This window comes from Haliotis cracherodii, unplaced genomic scaffold (assembly GCF_022045235.1).
Source record: "Haliotis cracherodii isolate W230 unplaced genomic scaffold, xgHalCrac1.p SCAF_10, whole genome shotgun sequence".
Taxonomy (NCBI): domain Eukaryota; kingdom Metazoa; phylum Mollusca; class Gastropoda; order Lepetellida; family Haliotidae; genus Haliotis; species Haliotis cracherodii.
Window position 1 is genome coordinate 7,341,783 of NW_027266265.1, and position 12,103 is coordinate 7,353,885.

Genomic DNA, 12,103 nt, shown 5'->3' on the forward strand with positions numbered 1-12,103 from the left:
TTTTAAAACGAGAGGCCTGCAGACTCCGACTACAAAGTTATGCGAAATACAGATAGTGATGTGAGCACATGCATCATACATGTCATAAGGAACGTGGCATTTGATGCGAGAGGTTAGAACTGAGATATGTTTATGAGAGTTTATACACTGTTTTACTCAGCGAAATGGTGCCCTGTGTTGAAATGGAACATCAACGTGTATCCATACATATGGTTGTCTACTGTGTTATTTTTTTAGTCCGATAATAAACAGGAAGTTGTCCTTCATCGACACCCTCGTCTTCCTCCTCCCACGGTGCACTCTGGTGCCTGGCCAAGTAGAGCTTGGCTTCATGGCTGATTTCACACGCTGAAACACATTTGCAGCAGGTCAGAGATAATGAAACATTGAAGGATGAAATGGGAATATAGTGCATTATATGAATTTGAGAAACATAAGGAAAAGTGACTACCCTACGCATGTATTTATGAAACACTTTAAACTTGTGATGATATCAGATGTTCGTGAAAAGGTGACCCGAGCGTATCCAGCCTGACCGGCGGCTTGTAATGTAATTTCCATATGCTTCCTTGGCTCTGAAGTGAGTGAGTGAGTATGGTTTTACGCCGCTTTTGGCAATATTCCAGTAACATAACGGCGGGGGACACCAAAAATGAAATCTTCGGTGTGACGAGCGAACGCTTTAACCAATAGGCTACCCGACCGCCCGATATGTAAGAAGATAACATTCATCATAATGACAATCTGTCAGTCCAAGAGCGGTTTATATTTTACATATTTCTTTATGTACCCATTGATATTCAAATTACTGAAATGACAAAACTTATACTCAAGCGACCAAGCCTAATTTTTTTAAGTGAGACGTTTGAAAAAAGCAAATTCATGATGTTAGTGAAAATTCTTTAAAACAAAAATTTGTCCTGTGACTGAACCATACAAAATTAATCCGTCACTGGTCATGCTGGATGCTTTGAAAAACAATGAGTTGTGGGATCCCAAGCTGGTTTGGCTTTCCTTTCCAGGGATAAAACCCCGATTTCTGTGGTCCATGTCAACCTGATACCATAGTCTGTCTTGAACAAACATCCTTTTTTATACCATACATCTTTTTGTTGTTTAACTCCGCAATATCCACAGCAACATGCCGGTGGTCTGTAAATAATCGAGTCTGGACCAGACACTATAATGATTGATATCATGAGCATCGATCTAGGCAATTGGGGTACGATGACATTTATCGTCTTCGCCAAGACTACCCGATCCCGTTAGTCGCTTTTAACCAATACTAACCCGGTTGCCCACCCGGTTGCCCCAGCTAAATTATCAAATTGTTGGCCTCTTGGGGTGATCCCTAAGAGATCATCAATGCGAATCTAATATGACTGTTTGCATTGAGTACGAAGAATTTGACTCCAGAGGTAGAATTAATCAACTGAGCAAATCACGAAATACCCACAGTTTGCTGGTTTAAACTTTGTGACAATTTTCAATTTTCATACTTCCAAGTGTGTCAAGGGTTGACACATACCTGACCCAGGGATCCTTCCTTCTTGAGTACTTGTATCACCATGGTAACTGGGATAGGAACGATGGTCACCAGAGCAATAAACCAGCCGACGACAACAGCGGCCTTGGGGTAGTCGTACTCGCCATATGTTGGCGGCTTGTAGGAAGCCAGAGTCGAAACCAAAGCAGCCTGAAAGGATGTTTTGTTTGTATATTGATTAAAGCCGCACTCAGCAATATTCCAGCTATATGACGTCGGTCTGTGAAAAATCGAGTCTGGACCAGACGATCCAGTGATTGACATCATGAGCATCGATCCACGCAATTGGGATACGATGACATGCATCAACCAAGTCAGCGAGCCTGACCACTCGATCCCTTTAGTCGCCTCTTACGACAAGCAAAGTCGCCTTTTATGGCAAGCATGGGTTGCTGAAGACCTATTTTACCCCGGATCTTCACGGGTCCTTGAAGGATGTGGTCAGTTCATGATGAAATTTTCACACAGATAAATCAACACAACATGTGTCTGCAAGTACTGTCGAATACAGGAGCAGCCCCTTCGCCACCACCTCCATTCAACATCTAAACAAACCTGCAAATAAGAGCTACAAAACCCTTTCCATATTCATCACAAATATCTGAAACAAATGTCCTCCACATGTCTACCATAAAACGTTTTGAAGCCGTTACTGTGGCCTTGAATGTTGTAACCTTGATCAGACAACTTCCATGCAAGAAAAAACAAATCTAAGGATTGTACCAGTAAATGTGCAAAAGTAACTGGCAATACATGATACAGTTTTAATATTATTTTCTTCAGTGAGTGGCCAAGACCTTGACTTTCTTATGTCTCGAAGTGCTGAAAGAAATAACCCTAGTTCATAAAAAACATAAAGGTTCCTCAATGTCAAAAACCTTTGCATATTAGACATGAGCCAAATTCGCTCAAAACCTTTAGTTTATTCTGATTCAGTATATTTGTGTGACTAGATGACAAATGCAACCTTTGGAAGAGGAGTGTGTACATTCGTTGCCTACAGTTGTTTTTGAGATATTAATGTCCCTCAACACCTACAGTTAACACAACTGGGAGGATGGTGAAACACACTATCTTGTAGACTACAGGCAGGCGTTTCCCGATCATGGCTTCCACGTCAGATGAGAAACGTTCAGCACCTGTCAACATGCACAGGGATAAAGCGTCAACAACATATGATAATAATAATACAGAAACTATGAGAAATATATCTGTGTTCATTTATCATGCTTTGAAACTAAGAAAATTTATGAATTTGTAACACGCTCCAGACGATGTACACTCAGGACATAGCAATACACGTGCCAGTACCATACCACTACTACTACTACTATTAATAATAATAATACTGCTACTACTACTGCTGCTGCTACTACTACTACTACTACTACCATTACTACTACCACTACTACTACTACTGTTACTACTACCACTACTCCTATTAAACAGGAGGCACGAGTGGCCCGGTCGTCTAAGACGCCGCGATTCGCTGTGCAGTGTTGTGTCCCTTGGGCACGCCAGAAACCTATGATTGTGGGTTCGAATCCCGGTTCGCCCCGATTATGTTTCTAGGTTTGTCAGCACCATATCCGTGCTCGTGGGTTTCACCGAAGTGGTAAACATATGAGACCTGCATGACTTCGGGCATTCCTCTCACATTAAGCTGACACGCAACTTCCTTGAAACCGACTGATGCATTTTGAGGTGCCAGCGTCACAGTGGCAGCAGATCATATATTGCACTAAACAGCTTAACACCGAGCTTGACGAGTGAACATACAGGACAAAGGTTGTGTAAATAATTTGATTTTAAAATACCGTAACACCAGCCAACAATCACACATTCAAGAATGGCCATGACGAAACAGGCCACTGTTCCCATGTACCAGTCGACCAGCTGGAACACGTAGACTCCACCCTGGAATATGTGCAAAGTCATCTAAACTTCCCTGTATTTTTGTGTGACAGTATTATTAAATACATACACATATCATCACGCCAAAGTTTTCCAAAAATCATGCATTTATATATAACCCGAATTTTCTGAAAGCTACCAGATGGAATATTGGACAATACGGTTTTGCTTATGGGCAATTTCAGGAACTGTTATAAAAAACTCACCTGTTTCCATTATAGAAACATAAATATGAATATGAATATTTCGTTTCAAGATATTTAATGTAAATTTAGCCATTTATGTCCAGAACAAAGCGGACGTTTTGTCTATATAAATGCCCAATGTATACACTGGTACTGTTTGATAAGAGAAAGCTCACGTTGGTGGTAAAAACAAGGCCAGCAAGGAACACGGTCCCCATGAAGACAGCAGCGATGACAGGTCGGATGTGATACCGCCGTGGCAGAATGTCTTCTATGCAATCAATAGCTGTTTCGACGTTTCCAGCCTGTTGAAAGACACATCTCCTTTCGGTTCAGTGCAAGCAATAATAACGCATTGGGGAGTTCAAATGAACTGTATTCAACTTAGCAATGGAACGTGTGCTTATTTAGTTTAAAACAAAACATATCCTTGTTTGTTTACAAAGAGATAAATATGTGAGTGAATTGTGAATAATGTTAACGCAAATCTCAGCGATATTCAAGCTACAACAGCAACATCATGTAAATAATCGAACCCAGTTAACCAGTGACTGGGGTCATAACTATCGACCCGCATCACCAGGGCACGAGAGCAACCACATAGCCTGACCACTCACTTAGTCGGTTCCTACGACATGCCCGAGGTAGTGGGGACCAATGAAGCTAAAGATGGAAATCAGAGTTAGCCTATCATGCATTACTGTGGTTTGTTACCACTGAGTCGACGGACATCATCAGCATTGTAGTGAAGAACAGGACAGACCACAGCTGGGGTAGTGGCAGCAGTGCAACTGCTTCTGGGTAGATGATGAAGGCAATGCCAGGACCTGCATGAACAGCATACGTAATGAAAGAGGCATGTAAGCGGTATACTGGACATTCAAACTACAACACAAACCGCGAATAAACACAACAGGGAAACCTTCACGAACGTGTCTCTAAACATAATTATGATTAAATCCACTTATGACATTTTGATCCTGATGGAATGTATTCATTAACCAGGTTTGTTGAGCTGGTGCTTGTTGGAACAGTTCCTTCAAGGCATCAGTAAGATATTGTATTCAACCCTAAATGTGATTGGTAGTCTTCACATTCATGTCTCTAACTATCCTCATGGTAAGGAAACGTTGTGTTCCTCATAATCTCTTCCTTATCTGAAGCACTTCTAAATGCCTTTCAAAGAGCTGATACCCTCATGATGAATCAATGTCATGACTTGTTTCATACCCTGTGAGTAACATTATTCAAACCTATTATTCAGAGTATTACGATTTTGTCAATATGCCAGGTTTATTCACCTGGAGTGATGACGTCAGCTACAGGTAGTTGTAGATCATGAGCAAGGAACCCAATGTCGCGAAGACCACACAGCCAGCAAATACACTCGTCAATTCGCCAATCACCGTCACGATGATAGGGTCCCTGTATTTTAAAAACTTTCTTAATTTCGTTGCATGTTTTATCAGGACATGCATTACAGCTATAATGGTGGTGAAGGGAACATTTGATGATCTTGAGTGACCAAAGTTAGGATTCCATAGCAGCAAAGGTCGGCAATACCCCATGGCTGTAACTAAAAGTGGCAAAGAACGGTTTGATGGTTTAACTGTGTGACCTGGCTGAATGTATGGCATCATACTTTGAAGGACGATCGTTGTTCATGGTGACAACCAAATATTTTATCAACATTTATAAAAGATGTGTTGGCAAATTGTGGCTGATGACAAAACAATGATCAATGAATCTTCATCTTTGTGAAAAAAGGAAAGGCCACTTTTTTAGTTTTTTTTACATCGTACTATGAACTGAAAATTTGTGATGTGTAACAGTGTGATTATATGAGGACCTTCTTAAATGCCATGATCCTTTGTCAAACTATTGATTATTCAAATATATTCCCCTTCACTGAAATCTGGAGCATGGGTGGCCTTATCGTCAGAAGTGGAGCAATTTATTGTGCGGGCTTGCGTCCTTTAACCATGACATGATCCAATGACATGAGGTCCAAATTCCAGATTTGTTCAACAACTTTGCTCATGTGTTTCACTTCGTTGGTAACTATGTGCGTGTACGTTTCATCTTACATGGTCCTGCATCATACAAAGTGCGAAGGAAATTTACCCGATAACATTTGCATGAAAACAGTTGTGTCCTGCCATGGCAATAATGACACCCCAGGTTGTACCAACTGAGAAGAACACTTGAACCAGAGCTTCAAGCCACACCTGAAGAAACAGAAAGAAAGCAAAATAAGAATTGACGAATACATCGGATGCTTTGTCCACATTCTACTTCCAAGTATCTGTGATTGCCTGTTAATAGTGAATGTTTTCAAACATTTCCACAAACAGATTATATTTAAAATGCCTCAACGACAATAAACAGTGGTTAAGCATTAATTTATGCCAGGAACTTTCACATGACTACTGACCTCATTCGATGTTATTTACTTTACTTTAGCATGCACTTTTTGTATATCTGTCAGCAAAATAGTAACACAAATTCTTTGAAATATGTAAAATGAAACATTGATCTAACATTTCATGAAACAAATAAAAGCATGCATCGTAAAATCGTGCGTGGAATCGCACACCTGAGGATGCTGAAGGAGGCTGAAGTCTGGAGTGAGATAGAAGAGAATCCCATCCACAGCACCCGGCATCGTGCACGACCTCACCAGCAACACCAGCAGTAGGACGTACGGCATCAACGCTGTTACATACAACACCTGTTAGCAGTGACAAATAAAGACATATCATGCTGAATGTTTGATCGAACAAATGACTGATAAGCTGCATACCTGAACTACAAAGATTTAGACAGTGACATTGGTAAAGATGGTTGATCAAAAATTAACATACATGAGTGATGCAAGGAAAGACACAGTCGATTCTACATTTCACTAAACATATTAGTCACATTTACTTAACGAAAAAGATAGGGGGCATCAGTATTTGGAGGAATACTTTTTTAAAACGAAGTGCACAAAATTTCATTACAAAAATGTCCCAAAACATATTTATGATCCCTAATTTTTGTTGTTCAGAATGTCCAAATAGACAGTAAATCCAAATCAAACTAAAACTTCAAGCTGTCACCATGTGCTGTCATCATGATTAATGTTAAGCAGATATACACTGTGCCCACATACCAGATAATTGTTCTTCAAAGATGGGAGGCTAATGATCACAAATTGGCAGACTGATCATGTTCAACGGTTAAAATGTAACATACAAGGTAAAGGGACATATCTGTTGAGCCTCGTATAACACATTTCACTTGAATAAAATATCTGCCTTATTCGAGCAAATTGTTTACCCAATACAACAGACATGGTCCTATTCATGGTTGGATCGTCATCACTGCTGAAAAAGGACTGAATTTCTAGAATATTTATGCATTTAGAAAGCAGACGTTTACAAAGATGCTGCTGACAATCTGGTAACAAGGAAGACCAGTTAAAACATTTGTTTCCAAATTAATTGGATTTTGTTTTGAAAAATAATAGTCAATGTGTATGACACAAAAGACAATCACAAACTGTACAACATGTGTTGTTACCTTCCCGAACGATTTGATTCCCTTAACGATACAAAGGAATATGGCAACACACGTGATGAACCAGCAGATGACGAGATGAGCTTGCATGGAGCCGAGGTCTTCTATTCCTGACGAAACACCTAGAGCTTTATACCTGGAGAGTAACGACACATAAATCAGTGTCTGGATAACTGTGCTCTTGAAATGCTTTATCGTTGAATATTCAAACGTCAAATTGGAAAGGAATTACAACAATATGAATGACGTATAACAGAATGATACTAATTCAGAAGAACAAACACAACAAAAAAAGAATATCAAGAATACACAAGATGTGCTGCATAAATAATTCCACCTCCACACATACATAAAAGGAAAAGGTGATGACACAAGTTGTTTCCCACAATTACAGGCTGATTCTGCCGACCCAAAATTAAACAAAAGCTGAACAAAGCATTTCACAACAACCATAGAGTCTGTCAAACTCTATTAATGCAGATTCGTGGATGCACTTGGTCACAATAAATCTAATGAATGCATTACTGTACTGTAAGTTAAAACTTAAAAGTTGCACAGCTGTAGATGTTACCAGTTTTGACAACCACGAGCACAGATATGGGGGATAAGGTGTATTCGTATACAGGATTTAGTGAGATCAGCCGGTGGACTTAAAACACGTCGCCTTAGACAACTGTGCTGTCCAGTCCTGATTTGAGTGATGTCGACGCCTTTATTGTGAAAACGCATCACCCCCAGGGTATGTTCTTATTCATTCAGAGTAAAGGTCGAAGACTTTCAACTGATGAAGGATTAAGTGCATTCCCAGAAAGATGTGTTCATATTGGTCTACTGCATGCCAGTCTAAATGATCCTGTTTGCATTCTGGTCGCATTCATGATGATGTAAATGCTACCTACTGAGAATCGGTTGGTAACAAAGTGTTTCAAGCCAGATTGTATATTATTGTATCCCGACTGCATGGATACATGCTCATGCAGTCATCATATTTTGTAACCTGGGCCCTCTTGCACAAAGCGATCTTAGCGCTAACTCCCATACTTTATCATAGGCTTACGATAGTCCTAGCGCTAAGATTGCTTTGTGCAAGTGGGCCCTGGTCCAGACTCGATACCTTATGTGATATAGCTGTAATATTTCTGAGCGCGGCATTAAACAAACATTATTTCACTCACTCGTTTCTTAATGCTTTAACCATTCCGGTATAAAAAGGAATATTTGCGCTCCGTTGTATTCAGACTAAATCATAAGCATGAGTTGATGAATCACTAACTGAAAACATTGTCAGTATTTAGTGAGTATTAGCTCCTTTTCTGCCTGAATGTGTTATATAATATAGGGCAAGCATTGCATGAACATGTCCCATGCCCTGCCCGAATGTATATAATATTGTAAATATACTCACTGAAAAAACTGTTCAGTTGAGGTATGATCGAACGCATTTGATACCCTTTCGGTTGTGTTACTATTCTTAAAACCAATTCCGTCATGTGGATATTCTGTAGTGTTGATGGCTTGAACAGGTTTTAACTGTGCATACACGGAGCTGTTTCGTCGTTTGTCTCCTATAGCAATACATCGCGGTGTGTTCCATGAGTTGCCACAGGTTGTCCAGGGCAGGACGGCGGAGAAGGAGTTGTAGATGTAGTAGAGGGTCCAGGCAAACACCACTCCGTAGCAGGGGATGACCATACACGAAATTGATAGGATGCAGGCGCCAATACCTAGAAATGTGGAATGTGGAACTGTAACGTAAAATATCACAGACAGATTGTTGAGTTGATCAGTGATATACTGTCCCATGATACATGACACTTCTTATGGATAACAACTTTGTTACGACGTTTCAGTGCTACTTCTTGCCCCTCCATCAGGAAATAACCATTAAACATCATTACAAGGAATACAAGAAGATATTATCCACAAAAGGTGTCGTGTATTCATGTTCTTCCAACTTCTAACTTCCAACTACCTATCAAAGACTTCTTTGTCCATTGATACCTCGGTTCAGAAATTGCCCAGGTGAATTCCCTTAAAAATGCACTTTTTGAGAATATCAATAACTTATTCTTAACATATTACAAAAATTAGGCAACTCATGAAGTTAATGTTTCCGACCTTGACCTTCACGTTTACAATAAGAGCAACGTCGTTTCTTCTAGATGCTTTTCAACGTTTCATTTTGTCCTAGAATTATTGGCGCTTTATAAATAGGTTAAACATTGTCAAAGAAGTAGACAAATCGTCCAGACAGACTTTAAAGCGAACTGATACGTGACCCACGCTTACAACTTTCAGACTGACATTAGGGGCCGACTATTTGATAGTCTGCGAGGGGTTGGAGGATTTGTTCCAGTAAATGCCGGAAAGAAAACAACGTGTCTCCCCTCCGCCCCAGATTATTTAGTTGTGTTTTGAAGCATTAACTGAATCGAAATTTGCCCCAAACAAAACTCCAGCACCAGAATATTAATACCATATCACTTGTCACACTTGTTCTGTCAGATGACAGCAGATGGGGAGGGTAACGAAAAAAGCTGATTTGTAGAGAGAAACATGTGCATTTTGTTCACTCGTTTCTATGAATATTTATGAGAAGCAAACAATTGACGCGTATGTATTCATATGCTCTAGACTGTGATTTCATCAGTTTTCGACGTTTCCTTTGAATACATAGTTGCATCTCTGAGAATAATACATCAAATACATTACTCTTTTCATACCATTTAGTAGCTACATAAATTATGAATATTATGTATCGGAATCGCCTTTTCTCGTTCTCGTGTCAGAAAGGTTTCTAAATGTGTTTCGTGCGTGTGGTTATCGCTATATTCCATAAAGCATAACATTATAAAAATGAACAAATGAAACAGAAAGTGTAATACCGCCATATACCTAGGCCGTTTTGACATGAATGCACGGTTGCAGCAATTCAGTGTGAAGAGTTGCGTCCCTTAAATGCGCCAGAAACCTATAACCGTGGGTTCGAATCGCAGATTCACCCTAATTTTGTTTCTAGGTTTCTTAGCACCATGTTTATGGGTCATTAACAAGTTGTAATATATTTCCGTTCTGGGGCCAGATATTACATCAGTAGTCACAAAAGCCTTATCCGAGATGTGGGAGTGACATTACCTTTCATCAGTGGACATATTGCCCAAACCTTGATAGGGCCTTTGCCAGAAAACTGACCGATGGCAACCTCCAGGATGAAGAGAGGGATAGCTATCAGTGTAGTAGAGATGACATAAGGAATCAGGAACGCCCCTGTGTAGAAATAGGGATACAAAAGCTTACAACAATTTAATAGATTGCCATATTTAATTTGTAATTGAAGTGAGAGAAGCATCACGAACATATCCATCTAAACAGCAGTGATTCAACAGCTGGTCAAATATTAAGCGAGTCTCATGTTACGATAGCTTGCGTTCTACATATTACATTCAGATGGAATAGAAACATAGAATGCTTATGGTGTGGTTATCAAGATTTTTATGAGCCAGCGAGTAGGTTTTTTACGCCGTTTAGCGTGCCTCCAGCACTACGGCGAAGGGACAAAAGAAATCTGAACTAGTGGTAGCTTTATGATAAACTTATGTAGCGCACATGGGTAACTGCATATGACGCAGACATCACTTGAAAGGAACAATCCAAATGATGACCTGATACCTACCACCTCCATTCTTTTGACAAACATACGGGAACCTCAACAGGTTGCCAAGTCCCACTGAGAAGCCAAGAACAGCAATGATCGACTGGAATCTGTTTGACCATTGAGGTTTCGTCACATTCCCGTTTTCGAGATTTGGATTTGTGTTTTCTGCCTGTAAAGATATTGCATTGGGACATCTTACTGAAGTTTGTCAGAGTAAGTATGGTTTTAGCTGCTTTTAACAATATTTTAGCCACATCTCAACGGGGACACCTAAAATGTAGCTATTACCTTATGTAAGGAATCGAACTCGGGCTATCCTCATGACGAGCAAACGCTTGATCAGAGACGGGTCTGTGTGTACAGCTAGACTATTTCACATTGGAAAAGGTTTTTAATATCTTGTACCAAACGTGGTTTGTTGAACATGATGCTATACCTCGCAGTTGATTTTATCATATGTTTCATTTTCAACTGAAAATACCTTGAGTATTAAAACAATGAACTGTAGTGGCGCCTAGTCAGTACTCAACTATACTTTTCATCTTTCAAAATATAATTTGATTTAAAACTTTCAAAATTAATAAAGATAATAGTTTCGCTTAATACACAACTGCTGATGGGTATCCTAGATATCTTATCTTTAAACAGAACTAATGTTTGCTTATTTCAGCACAAATTTACATTTCAAACATGACAGAGGTCATGTGGTTTCAACTTCATTTCCTACTACAGTGATTCATTGGGCCAATTTATTTTTGCACAAAATTACCACAGATTACTTTTTACTTAATCAAATTTAACAACAGTTCTTTCAATTTCCAATAACATAAAAAACAAACTAGGCATATTCTCTTGTGCCCCTCAGTCTATATATCTATAGAACCACGAACGACTCACGTGACCGCGTTATACAAAGTATGCAACAATATCAATGATCTGCACTGCGGAAAGTTAGTAGCATCTTACTGTGTCACTGTAGACAACGGTGGACAAACTCGTCTCTTCCGTTTCAATGTCCATGCCTCTTGCGAAGGGGTTATCTACAGACAAAGACGCACATCATAATACTTAATACTTATCTCTGTAGGCAAAACATGGTTGGTGAAACATAAATTTGCTTTTGTTTATTGGCGTTTGTGAGTAATATGATAGCCTAAGTATAATATATAAATTATAATGTAATGTTCAGTATCTAAGCGAAGGTACTGAATAGAGGTCCTGAATCAATACATTACCTTTCAG

The 12,103-nt window shown here is 39.5% G+C and overlaps 1 pseudogene; it reads right to left on the reverse strand.

Annotated features, from left to right (window-relative positions):
• Window positions 1-225: 225 nt before the first annotated feature.
• Window positions 226-11,881, reverse strand: LOC139445942 (sodium- and chloride-dependent glycine transporter 2-like; annotated as a pseudogene).
• Between the last annotated feature and the right edge of the window lie 222 nt (window positions 11,882-12,103).